We start from the raw sequence: 13,352 nt of genomic DNA, 5'->3' as shown, positions 1-13,352 counted from the left end.
ACTGTTTGAAGAAGAAACTAACATTAAACTCATGATATTTTATTGAAGCTGTGAGCCTGAAACATTTTGCTCATACAAAATAGGCAGCTTCCTGTAGATGTTTTTAGTATTGTGGAGAATCTGGCTGATTTCCTGACCTTTTGCAGACATTTCTACAGTTCTGTGAATAATATCAAAGTGGTCAAACAAGAGCAACTTTAATGAAATTATGTCCGTGCTTATTTGAATAAAAGGATGAAGTATCATACATCCACTGCCTTTTCACGGTGACTTTTATGGGCAATCTAATTCATATCTATCCAAAAAATACCAGTGTAACCTTGACTGGATATTCATAAGTGCATGTTCAGGGACTTGAAATTCTTGATCATTCCATTCACAGTTTTAAACCTTTTTGTCATGAAGTATCCTTAGTCCTGCTCAAAGAATTTATGTGGTGAAGGAAGGAAAACATTTTAATATGGATAAACTGTGTCTGATAGTAAGGTTGGAAGTATTAAAAGATACTTCTCTGTTCTCTGAAATATTTGTGAGTGGTGTAGTCCTGGTGAGAAGCCCCACAATGACTTCCTTTTTTTTTGCAAATATGGCAGAAGACTGTTTTTTCATCAGCACAAGTTGTAATAATGGTGAAATAATATGAATATTTATCAAACACCATATTTGTTTAACTTCAACAAAATACCTATTGTTACTTCAAAATATACATACCCTTTAAGAGTCCAAATTTGGAACCTGTGACAGTGAGCGTTGAGCAAATGTACAATGTGAAAAAATGTGCAGAAGATAATATTTAAAATAGAGAAAACAAATGTTTCCAAAAGAAAATTTTAGGACCTTCTTTCCAGAACAAGACCTGTAGAGGTGCTCACACAGAACTTGCCCAATTATGATTGTTCCTTTAGAGACCATGGATGGAAATAAAGTACTAAGAACATATACATATATAAATTGGTATAATATGTTAAGGTATGTTCTAGATAGGAATAAGCAGTGATGAACAGAGATTTTTTTGGAAGATTTAATTGACTTTGTAATTTATCCTCCTGGCCTTTCTCCTTAGAAAAACTTTATGAAAGAACTAGAAAGAGTTGTAAATAAACAAGGTTTTATTAGGACATAAGCTGGAATAATTAAATTCTTGCACTGAAAAAAATCAAACCATGTAGGTGGGAAGAGCAGAAAATTTGAAAAAGAAATCTTGTAAGCCACTCTTTTTCTTAGTGCTTTCTTTTCCCAAGTCAGGTTCTTTCTTTCAGACCTAATATGCAAAAATTCCTAGATTGCAACAAACCTTCTGAGTGCCATCTACCCCTAGAAAAGAAATCTCTTCTCTTCCCCTCCAAGCTGCATTTCCAATCCCTTTGCCAATGTCCTTGTCTATATGTACCAGGCTCCTAGGTCCCAGATGAGATTTTTTTCCTGCTCAATACCTCTCAAAGCTGGAAGGTCCTCTTCCAGAGGGGTGTTTGCCTTTCCTCTCTTCCCCAGCAGCATCATTCCTTCCATCCTGGGGCATCTATCAATACTCTGTTGGTAACAATCTGAGAATAAAGAAATAAATCTGCTAAGAGGTTGAACTGTAGATGGGAACATATTTAGAAAAGTATTTCCTTAATTTCTCCTGGAATATAAACTCAGAAATGATGTAATGAGCACAGTTTATCTTTTCCTAGACAGGCAAACTTTTTTAAAGGCATGTGAAACCCAAACTCAAATTAGTGGAATGAGCAGTCTTATTTAACAGGCTGAGAAAAAGTAAACTACCCATTCTGCAGAACATGCTTAGGATATCATGACAAAAATAGTTTTGACACTGCTGTTTATGCTATGTGTCAGGTGAGGAAGAATTCTTCTTCTGTAGCAACATTCAGATGAAGGAACAAATCTACTATACTTCCTTTCAGACATCTCCTTGTTCCTTTTAAGCAAAGAAGTTGCACAGGAACTGAAGTAGTCTCAATGCTGAAACTATTTCGCCACCAAGATACACTGCAGACTATAAAAGAGTGCAAAAATTCCAGAGAAGAACAGATGCCATTATTAGATACTCAGTGAGATGATTGAGGTTATATTAAACAGCCATTCAGGAAAAGAAAAAAAAAATCTTGACTGGAAAGATTAGAAGAAGCTAAGTATAAAATTTGGAAGGAAAACTTGCAATTCCTTTGTTCAACATTGTTTTTAGTTTTACTCTTCTTATATCTGTAAAATATTAAAAAATAGTAAGCCTAATCCTTTCTATCAGCTAAATGTATGTGGCTGAATTGCCTGGGGGGGGGGGGGGGGGGGAAGAGGATGCAACTATTAAACAACTGATTTTAACCTTGTAAGCTAAGATCATTTATGCAAAGCCCCTGCCTGAAATGAATTTTCAAGGCTGACTATTTAAATATTAGCAATAGTTTAAAAATGAAAGATCTGTCATAACCTTTTCTGTACAGAGCACGTGAAAGAAGATATGAATAAAGACAGGGAAAATTGAGAACATTCAAAGATGTTTTAAACCAAAACAGAGAAAACAACAATTTGAAAGGATGGGAAATGCATTTTAGTGGTTATTACTTAAGGTTTCCTGATTTTTTTGGAGTTTTTTGGGTTTTTTGTACAGTGCAGTTTCTTACACTTCCTGTGATGTTGATGACAGAACACAAAACCAGCTCAGAAGTGCAGTACAGCTCCCAGCAGCCTGACTTGAAACTCTAAGCTTCAAAAGGGCTAAGACTGAATTAATCAATCGATCATCCCCCTCTGGTTTCTTTGCACTCTCACTTGTCTTACACCATATAAAGATCCCGTGTGGAAGAAAATGCTACCTTTTCCATTTTATTATCTCAGTTCTTCCAGGTGGTACAGGTAAAGTATTACACTCTGACAACCTCCTACACTTTTGCATGTTGAAAGGACACTTGTGTTAATGTACACATTCTTGTACAGACCCGATTTCCTCTGTGTGGTAGTGTCATGTCGTGGCTCCTCCAAGACCAGCTTTGTGAAATGAATGGATAAATAAGGAAAAACAGTGACATTGTTTATACAGATCAGTGGTATTTTCCTACATATTTTACAGGAGAATTCAACTAACTTCACCTTCAGAGCAATTTGAAAATCACTGGGGTTCATAGTAGGCTCCCTGCAAACATAATAGAATTACAGTTAAAGAAATCTTGGAAACTGAATTTCCTTGTGTGATCTTTTTTATTTATTTATTTTAAAAATAAATAAAAATTCTTGAAACTCTAAGAAACATTGTTTTGTTTAGTTTTGGCATTTGTATCTTAAAATAGAAAAGATAAATGAATGACTGTTCTATTCATGCTACTTCTGTTTCATCTCCTACTTCAACGCCCTGTAGCAAAGAAATAAAAAATAAAAAGAAAAATCCCAAACCTATAGTGTTCCCATGGGCAACAAAACCTTGAAAAGAAGCAGCAACATGTTGGTAATAAAAAAATTTCAAAGGACCATATTTCAAGCTGTGGGAGTGCAAGGAACATCATTTCTTATATAAAATGCACATCATCTCTTGAGAATCGCAGCTCAGGAGACTGCATATGCTCCTCTCCGACTTGATAGGAATTATCTAGCAGATATAAATTAAGGCAGTTTTGATAACTAACTTAATAAAATTCCAAAGAGTAGGGGTGGGCAGCTCAAGCTGACATTTTAAGATTGCATGAGGGAGGGTGATGGGTGAAAGAAGGAGGAATGTCAGTTTGGTACAGACAGAAACTTAATTTCTTTATTTTGGATTAATTCCAAGCAGAGTTATAGCATTTTTACCATCCTCCTTTTTCTTATACAAGGCAAACAGTTTTCTTCTGTTTACTTAAGTACACTGTGTTGAAAAAAATCCAGAGGCTTACAAGACCACAAGCTGTCTGTTATTCAAATACTGGTTCAACACTTTGATGAAGGGTGGTGTTGTTTGTTTTCTGTGCACTGCAGGTTAAAATTAAGCAGGTTGTTCGCAGGACTTAATTTCTCTAGCGATGGTGCTTCCTGGTTGAATTAAAAGATAAATAAAAGTTCATAGTTAATTTAATTTATTTTTCCCATATTCCAAATACTTTGATATTTAGTCTAAATCAGGGCTTGAGTCCAGAGACCTTTAACTCAGGCAATAAGATTCCTCAAAATTATAAGTAATTAAGAGTAAATTTATGGCAGATTAATGTCTCTTTTAATTTCCCTTCTTCATATATTTTAAAGGCCTGGTGCTCTGAATCACTACTTTCATCACTTTTCATCATCCAAGTGTGCAGTCCTGACACAGATGGTCTTGATTCATGCTACCCTTTCCAGTGTTTTCATTGAGATTACTTGACCTATTAAGAGCTGATTACATGAATAGGGCTTGTTATACCATCTTGTGTCACTCACCTTCCTGTTTTTTCCTTCTGCACTTTTTATTTTCCCTATCCACATGAAAATCTGTCACAGTCAGCTTAGGAAGGTTCTCAGCAGAGTTTTCTGAAACCCTGTTTATTCACCTCTGCAGCCTAGGCTGTGATGAGCTCTGTTACTGTGAGGGTTACTGCGAGACCCTGGCATAGCTGTCCAGCAAAGTGATGGATGCCCTGTTTTCGGAGGCATTCAAGGACAGGTTGGATAGGACTCTGAGAAACATCATCTAATGAAAGCTATCCCTCGTCTTGGGAAGGGTAGGGGGGGAGATGCCCTGGAACCAGACAATCTTTAAGGTCCCTTCCAACCAAAGCCATTTTGATTCTGTGTTTCTATTTGATTTGTGCAGCTCAGGACCTGAGCAAGAGTAATCTTAAACAAGACTGGCCTGTCATTTTCACAGAATATAGTACTTAATTCCTGAAAAAATTAGGTGAAGAGACCAACATTTCCAAAATGGACCATGCATGTGATCTTACATCAAATTTTATGTATGCCCAGCTGAACAAATGAGCTTGAGGAATGGATGAAACTGTGTAGCTCCAACAAACCTTATTGAATTAGTGCCCAACAAAAAGACCTAATTTTTCATGGTTCTTTGAGGTTCTCTGGAAAAACATTGATGTCAACAGGGCTGTGCATAGCACATACTTATTCTCTCTTCAGCTGAGCTTCTTTGGACACTTTGAATCTCAAAGCTTTGTGTTTATAGATATTTTTGGTGTAAGAAGAGTCAAAGTGGCAGATAGGGTAAAGTTTATAATAGTGAGGTTTGGCAGCACTATCATTATGTAGTGGTTTGTATAACACATGCACCTTACATCTTTAACTTTTAAGAAATCCCAATATCAAAGATATGTACTTAAATATATACTAACCCACATAGATATTGGCATACATATTGATGGTATAAATTCAAAGAAGGTGCTTGTGATGCACAAAATCCCATAAATAAGAAGTTATATAACAAATACAGCACTTAATTCTTTGTATGATTCGTCAATTTTTTTTTTTTTTTTTTGTTAGGGAATGTTGATTCTGAAACAGTAATCTGTACACTTAGAGAGACAATAAATTTGTGCTGGTTGTAGGAATTTAACTTCCAGAGAATGTGGACATTCAAGTTCAGGAACTATGTTTTTCTTCACATTAAAGGAAGAGAAAAAGTAAATCAAAATATAGATTCAGCAGTCTTCTCAAGAAGCCTGTTAAAATGTCCTCAGAACACATTACTGAGGTCCCTTTCTTGTAGACTGGCAGGTGTGAAGGACAGGTTGTGGATCTTGCTTGCAGAACAGTATTTACACCAAAAACTGCTGGGTAAACTGGATTGATGTGAAGAGAAGGACTTTCTGTGCTCTTCTAATATCATTATCTCTTCTGATTAGGTTATAATGCAAATATTATCGAAGACTCACAGCTTATCTGTAGTATTGACATTCCCAACACTGACATTCTCAGGTCAATATATTAATATTATAATACACTTCCTGTGAGTTAAGAATAAAATTACCATGCTTTCTATACACAAAACTTTAAAAACAAAACGGTATGAAAACTGATTTCAAAGCAGTACTTGAAAGTAAACCCTTGGATAACAGGTTTGTTCAGACACCTTCAAAAAACTGGAAATATCATGTTCCTTGTACTAGAGGAAGATGTGTTTATATATCTATGAAACTTTTGGAAGAGAGGAGAAATTCAAGGGAAAACCAAATTTATCTGATGTGGGAAAGTTTAGGATATTTTTCTATAGGCATTTTTAAACATAAATAAGGCTTACTTCTGAATTTTTTCTTTTTTTAGTGCATGAGATGGCTGCCTGTGAAGATGAGGAAAGCACTGGCTATCATTTACCTGTGTTAGGGGCATCTGGTCTGTCCCTTTTGGCACTAGGTTCCACACTGAAGGAAGCAAATTGGACTCATGGGGTACAGATGGTACAGGGTTATTGCCCTACTGCTGCCACACCAATGAGGTTCATCACTGGGGTCTGTAACCTCTTCCTCTGGCCCTCCTTCCCAGGGTTTTGGCTTCCAGTGCTCAAGGCCAACTCTGATTTAATGCAGCTGTGGAATGAATCTTGGATCAGATTTCTGGGAAAGATGTGGATGTCAGAGTTTTGAATGAAGCAAAGGTTCTGGCCTCCCTTTGTTTGGAGCAGTGTTGAAGATTTCTTGTCCAAGCTTCTTTGTTGATGTATCTGTGCCTGATCATGTACCCCGTTCATTCCAAGCCTGACCTGTTGACTTGACTTTGTAGCTTGACCTCAGATCTCCCTTGTCACCGTGGACATGTTTAGTGTTCTGGACACTTGCCTGATTACCATCCTCTGTTCTACTTTGCTATTCTTGTTAAGTTTCTGTGGGACAGCCTTTGTTAGAGAGGGCACAGCCCTGCCAGTTTGGTTGTCTCAACTCCCAGTTCTCCTTCCTATCTGGAGAATAACAACCTTGCTTCTCCCTAACAGCACTCTCAAACAACACAGTCAAATTATTTGCCTTCCAATATTCCCTTGTTTCTCCTTTATCTCAACAAAAAAGCTGTCCTTTTTAGTCTTTCTTTGCTCAAAATGTTTTGCAGATTTTTCACCCTTATATGGTCCTAGAATCTTAGTCTTTGGTTTTTGACATTGAACCCAGTAAACCTATGCTTTCCTGACATCTTCCACCCAGAAGCAGTCCTAGAATCAGAGAATTATTTGGGTTGGGAGACATTAAGGATCACATGGTTCTAACCTTGCTGTCACAGTCAGGGTTACCCTTGGCTATATCATGGCTGTTCAGGCTCCCATCCACATTTCTGTCACACTCATAGGATTTGGGACTAAAGTTCACTCTCTGCCTGTATACTTTAGTAACTTGCTTAAGAAATGTTTTCAGCATAGCTTCCAACATGCTTTTGAGTCAGGTTTGCAAGATACGAAATGGGCGGAAACTTTACTCTATCTCTGTGCTCAAATTGTGGTGAAAAACCATAGCAAATTCTACTGTCATCTGGTTACTTAGTGGTGTTCTTTCCAGTAGATACAGAGGCCAATTCTGTGTAATATTTTTTTAGTTAATAACTGGATGATGTTACACTCCACACATTTCCAGACTATACCAAACTTGCTAATCATCAAAGGGCAGAGCTGAAATGAGGATGTAAGTAAGGTGGAAAAATGGGCTAATGGGAACCTCATGAATTTCAAATGGAATTGCCAATATCTCCACCTGGGGAGAAATAACCCCATGGACCAGCAGAGATTATGCTTCATTCTGATTATTCTAGCAGCATGTAATTTTAAGCAAAATATTGATTATAATAATATGTACATAGATAAGCATCTGTGATATTCCATTGCAACATAGAATATTATAGCTAAATCATTATGTATTAAAACTTGAGCCAACAAATATTTATGTACTTTTGTAATTTTTAGTCTTCCAGTTTACAGCTTTAATAATAACAACCTTACCAAAAACGTGGGGGTTTTTTTCTCCAGTCTGAAGTTAGTAGCTTCTTAATTGTTGAGTACTTTCAGCAGGATAGTACTTAAGCAGAATTATGGCAGTGCATATATTGGCTTATGTGTAGTTCAATACCATTGCTTAACAGATGTCTGATTTAATTATAGGCACCTCATATACATTTTCATTGGTGTCATGAACCTATCTCAATGGTCTCAGCATTTCTAAGCAACACTGCAGCCAACTAATGCAGTAGAACCACATGAAAGACCAGCTTTCTTCTGCATTCTCCTTTACTTTCCCTTTCCAGCTCCAAAAAGCAGTAACTCAATAACATGCTTTTCCCTGTCAGCTGGTTGTATGTCCATCCTTGTAACCACACTTCAAAATGTTTTTCGTTGTATGGTTGAAGGAAGGTCATGTTTGATTGAAACGCTGGTTGCATTTCACTGTTGGACAAGTTGCTGCTAATATATTCAATTTCAGCTAAGTCACTACAGACATGAGGCTCTCAGTGAGAACATAGTATTTTTTTCCTTTTTTAAGTCTTCAAGATGCTGTATATGCAGGAGTGAACTGATTTTTCAGTGTTGTTCCATGATCAGGGCACTAAGGCATGAGTGGAGAAACTGAGGAATTGTGCTTTCTGTTCTAGCTCGAAAAAAAGATGTCAGCGTCTCAGGTTCTCCATTTGTGAAGTGAATACCGGATACTCGCCTTTCTCCAAAATAGACTCAGATATTAATATAAAAATTTAACATGTTCTATAACAAAATTCAAGTTAACTGGCAACTTAGAATACTTCAGTATCTGTAATTCTGAGTTATACTTCAGTAGTTATTCTGCTTCAGACCAGGTTATATTTGATATTCCAAAACACTCCCAGAAAAGGGGCATGTGTTTCTGTAGGCATCAAGTTTAAGCACAAGAGAACTACTAAAAGAATTATTAGCACCAGAGAAAAAGGAGCTACTTATTACTTAGGAAAAAAGCCACAATACTTTGATACTGAAAAGATGACGGAGGCTGAGAGGGGGAAAAAACAAATCCTTTAAAGTCCATTTTATTCAGTTCTGCTGTATAAGCATACTGAGAGCCTCAGCAGCACATAAATCAGAGTGCTTTACTGAAAGAGTGGAAAGAGGAAAGAAGCAGAATAAGTATCAGGAAACGTAGTATTTGGTAGTATAAATTAGTATTTTCTACACTTATAGTATTTGGAACCAGAATGGTGAATTCCAGAATTTGGTTGACATGAGAATATGGCTGATTCTTTTCCCTCCCTTCCTGTGTCCTCTTATTTAATCCTTTTTGTACTCATAGAACCATAGAATCATAGAATATCCTGGGTTGGAAGGGACCCACAAAGATCACCATGTAGCCTGCACACATATGCATGTTAACTGGATAGAGTGACTGTAGCGTAGATAATAAAAGGCTAAAGTGCAGTACGGTGCCTTGTGTGAGGATTTCAAAGGCCCTGTCACTATCTAAAGTGAAATTGGACTGTGGTGCACAGGTACTAGAAAATAACATGCTAATGCTGCAGTCTGCAATTCTACACTGTCAGCCTGATTTTTGGAGGTGTTGGATTCTCAGAAGGCATCACCACTTCAACCACTTTCAGCTAGAGTGAATGGAAACTACATGTAGCTGAAAACCCAAATGACACAAAAGCAGGCAATTTAAAAATGAAACGACAGAGATTCAAGTAAAGGTGTCTACTTTGTCATATCTGCCACAAACTCCTTGTGAGTCAGGCAAGTTAACACAGATTCTCTGTTAAAAAAAACCCGAACACCTCAAAAAACAAAACCACACAAATACTTTCCCCTGCTGTTTCTCTTCCACTATATGTCCACATGAATGTGAGCTCTTCAAGTCCAAGACTATCTTATGTGGTCATCCAAGGTGTTATAAAAGAGATCGTTCATTTTTTTTGAACACCTTTGCATATCAATCAAGAAAATCCACAACTCATTATTGATTTTACCAGCATGTATAACACAGCAGTGATGATAAGTGTAATATTCTTTGTAATTCTGAGGGAAGTTGCACCAAAATGAAGAATTTATTGGAAGTCAGACAAAGATATACATCTACACAGAAGCATCAGGTAAAAGAGAGAGCAAAAGTTTGGAGAGATGTGAAATTTTGCTTATACCTTATCTCTAAATTACCAGTGGACATAAGGATTTAGTCCTCTTTTACTTTGGTGCTCAAAGGTTGCAGAAATCTGCTTACATGTTCATTTAAACCACTGGTTTAAAATAAAAATTATATAAAAATGGTATCTTGTGCCTGATACCAAGCAACCAAGAATTTGCTTAGTTGAATTTGTAGGTCAGATCCTTCTTCCCCTCAAGTCATTTTCCCATTGATCACACTGAAGTGGGGAAGGGAGCAGTGGGAAACTTTCACATTTAAAATTATGTGGAGACGTTTTCACTCAGATTAAACTGGGACTCAAAAGTGGCTATTTATATGCATGAGACCAACACAAAGTGCATATTCTGCCTCAGGATTAAAGCATTTAGTTTTTCAAGAGGGAATAGTTCATTGATCAATGCTTTATGCCCACATTTCTCATGTTGATAGAGCTTTGCCCATGAACTCTCATTAGATGTCCTGATTCAAACTTAAAACTTAAATCTGATTTCAACACCAGCAGTAAGATGTCAGGAAGAAAACAGATTGCTCCATATATTCATCTAAATACAGGTCAAAACTAGGTATATATCAGCAGCATTTCATCATCAATAACATGTGCCACCAAGATGAATTGATGCTGAAGGCTGCAATTTCTAATCACTAATAATAATGTTTGCAATTAATTGTATGTACAGCTAAGTGTGTCTCAGTTTATTTGCTAAGGCAATTTTCCTAAACCAAGTAATTTTACTTCTAAATACAAACACTGGAAAAGTTGTGCCTGTTAACATGACTAGTTTCACTTGTCTAATATATGGCCTCACAGTTAACCAGTCTGATAATTTAATTTCATGCTACAACTGCTTTACGCTGAATATTTGATATAAAGCAGATTAAAAGTTTGACATTAGAACATTTCCCCAAATGCATTTCACTTTCCAGATCATCTTCTGCCATAGCAGTACAAACTGTCATTTTACAGTAATTTTTTCTCACCAAAAAAGTAACCCAAACAAGCAAAAAGAAACATGGTGCTCATTGAATGCAGAGATACAAAACAGCTAAAAGAAATTTTATCAGACACCACTCAGCAATTTAATGGCAATTTTGTGGCTACATTCTTACATTGATCTGAATTCACTCCTTTCATTATAAGCCCTTTTAACAAGTTCCTGCCAAATATTATGAGAATGAGTTGTAAAGGAATGGTTCAGGAAATAATTCACACTTATTATTCTGATAAGTTACAGTACGTGCCATTTCACCCTTCAGAAACTATGCATTTAGTTTAGTTTCAGAATGCATTCTAGTCTAAATCCCAAACCTCTCACTAACAAACACTAAAATATGCTTAATGTACTCAGCATGTATGTTTCTGCAGTTAGAGGCTCCCTGCCATATTCCAAAAGTATTGGACCTGATACCAAGTAATACTCTCAATTCTGCTGTGAGTCACTACTGTGTGCTGCAGCTGACCCATGAACTGCTTTGGGTTCTGGACCTGAGAGCCAGGACATTTCACAGACACCTTCTCTGAAATCCCTCTGACTTAAGTTATTAATCTTGGTTTGTTTTTATATAAAGCACAGTGTTAGAAATAAGTTACCTTTGAACAATTTTGTAGAAGGTTAAATAGTGTAAATAGATCTGTATTTCTAGGACAACAGCACTACATCATCAGAAACCATTCTGACTAATAAAAAGCTATTAGTCTACCAAAACTGTAATGAGATCATGATTAATAAACACCCCTGAAAGGTCTGCATCAAAGTCAAGGCTTTTCTGTGATAAATGTAAACACGCAGACCTTACTTTGCCAAAAGCTGTGTGTTCCACTTATCCAGCTCTACTGATTGATTTGTTCATTAGACTAATAAATAATTTATCACCTCGAAGAGGACAATTCGTTATACAGATAGTATGAACAAGTAATTTTAAGCAGCCAAATCTTTAGAAGAATTCGCAGTGTTAACAGTGCCATGAAGTCTGATGTCATGAATGTGCAGAATCCAGACCAGCATAAAAACAAGGAAATTGTTATAAAAACAGGTAATTTCAGATAGCTTCTAAACAATTTCCCATGGATATTCACATTGCAGCTCTATCAGAAATCTCATGTGCCATATTATCTTTAGGCTCTTTTAACTATCCTGCCCTAGGAATTATAGTAATCTATGAGCATTCTTAAAAATAGACACAGAAATAAATTGCAGTTTGTAATATACCCCATTTTCTAAATTAGGGAGAAAGTCTGTAAGATTTACAAAGTATTGATTATTTTATTCTATGATTTTCTTTCCTAAATACCTATATCATTTTTCTTAGCAACAAATTATAGAAAAAAATCAGGCAGAGGGGGCCTTTTCTTCAAATGTAGGAACTATCATTGCAAAAACTACATTGTAACTCATTCTCTCATAATTTTTATGCATTTGAAGTTAAAAAAAGGTGGAGATAAGGACAGTTGTATCATGGCAACACATTAAGGGATAAATTAGACACAATTAATCATCACACTTTCCCCTAATAGGAACAAAAGAGATTATTATTGTTATTATATCAGTTTTATAGCTTCTTTTGTAAATCTTTGAATGAATGTAATAGTCCTTTTGTTGAAGATGGAAAAAAAGCCTACAAATAAGTGTCTTTGTAATTAAATGTGTAACAGGTCTAAGAAAAATGATTGTTCAACTTCATTCATAAAATTGATAGCACCACAGCCTAAAGCCATTTAGCCAAGTTTTCTCCCTCAACCATGCACAAGAACAGAGATATTTTATTTTCCTTTTCTTTTTTTTTTTTACAATATTTAATTTCATTTCCCCCAGCAATAAAAATGCACTAAAGCTTGGGTAGTCCACTGCAAGACAGGAAACTGGGAGAATGTAGAGAATGACCTGCTGTTTCATCCACAGTGAAAGTCCTTGCTTTCTTGGGGATTAGTATCTACAACAGCAAGCATATCACCAGTCTTGGAATACCAGCAGTCCAGTCCCAGTCTAGTTCAAAATAAACAAACCAGACACATTTTTTGTCATCGCTTACACATGCTTTCCTTAATCTATCAGATATTTCCTCAAAGCAATGTCTCTGTACAGCATTACATTGTGTTGCAGCACCTCTGACTATAAGACTGTGATGATCAAAGTTTGTGTTCTTTGAGACCCTTAATTTCTTTCTTTCTTTTCCCCCCCAAATCACAGATCTGGCTTGGGGAAGAAAGGGCTGGTGAATACTGCTCTTTCTGCTTTTTCTGTCATTATACTAGAATCTCATGTGCAGGTTCAAGTGCAGTGTATTCCTTTCTGTTGCAGTAGTTGAAGAGGATGAGGCTGTTGTCGC

This window comes from Ammospiza caudacuta, chromosome 1, assembly GCF_027887145.1.
Source record: "Ammospiza caudacuta isolate bAmmCau1 chromosome 1, bAmmCau1.pri, whole genome shotgun sequence".
NCBI classification, from domain to species: domain Eukaryota; kingdom Metazoa; phylum Chordata; class Aves; order Passeriformes; family Passerellidae; genus Ammospiza; species Ammospiza caudacuta.
The sequence above is the reverse complement of the archived record's forward strand: the minus strand, read 5'-3'. Positions refer to the sequence as shown.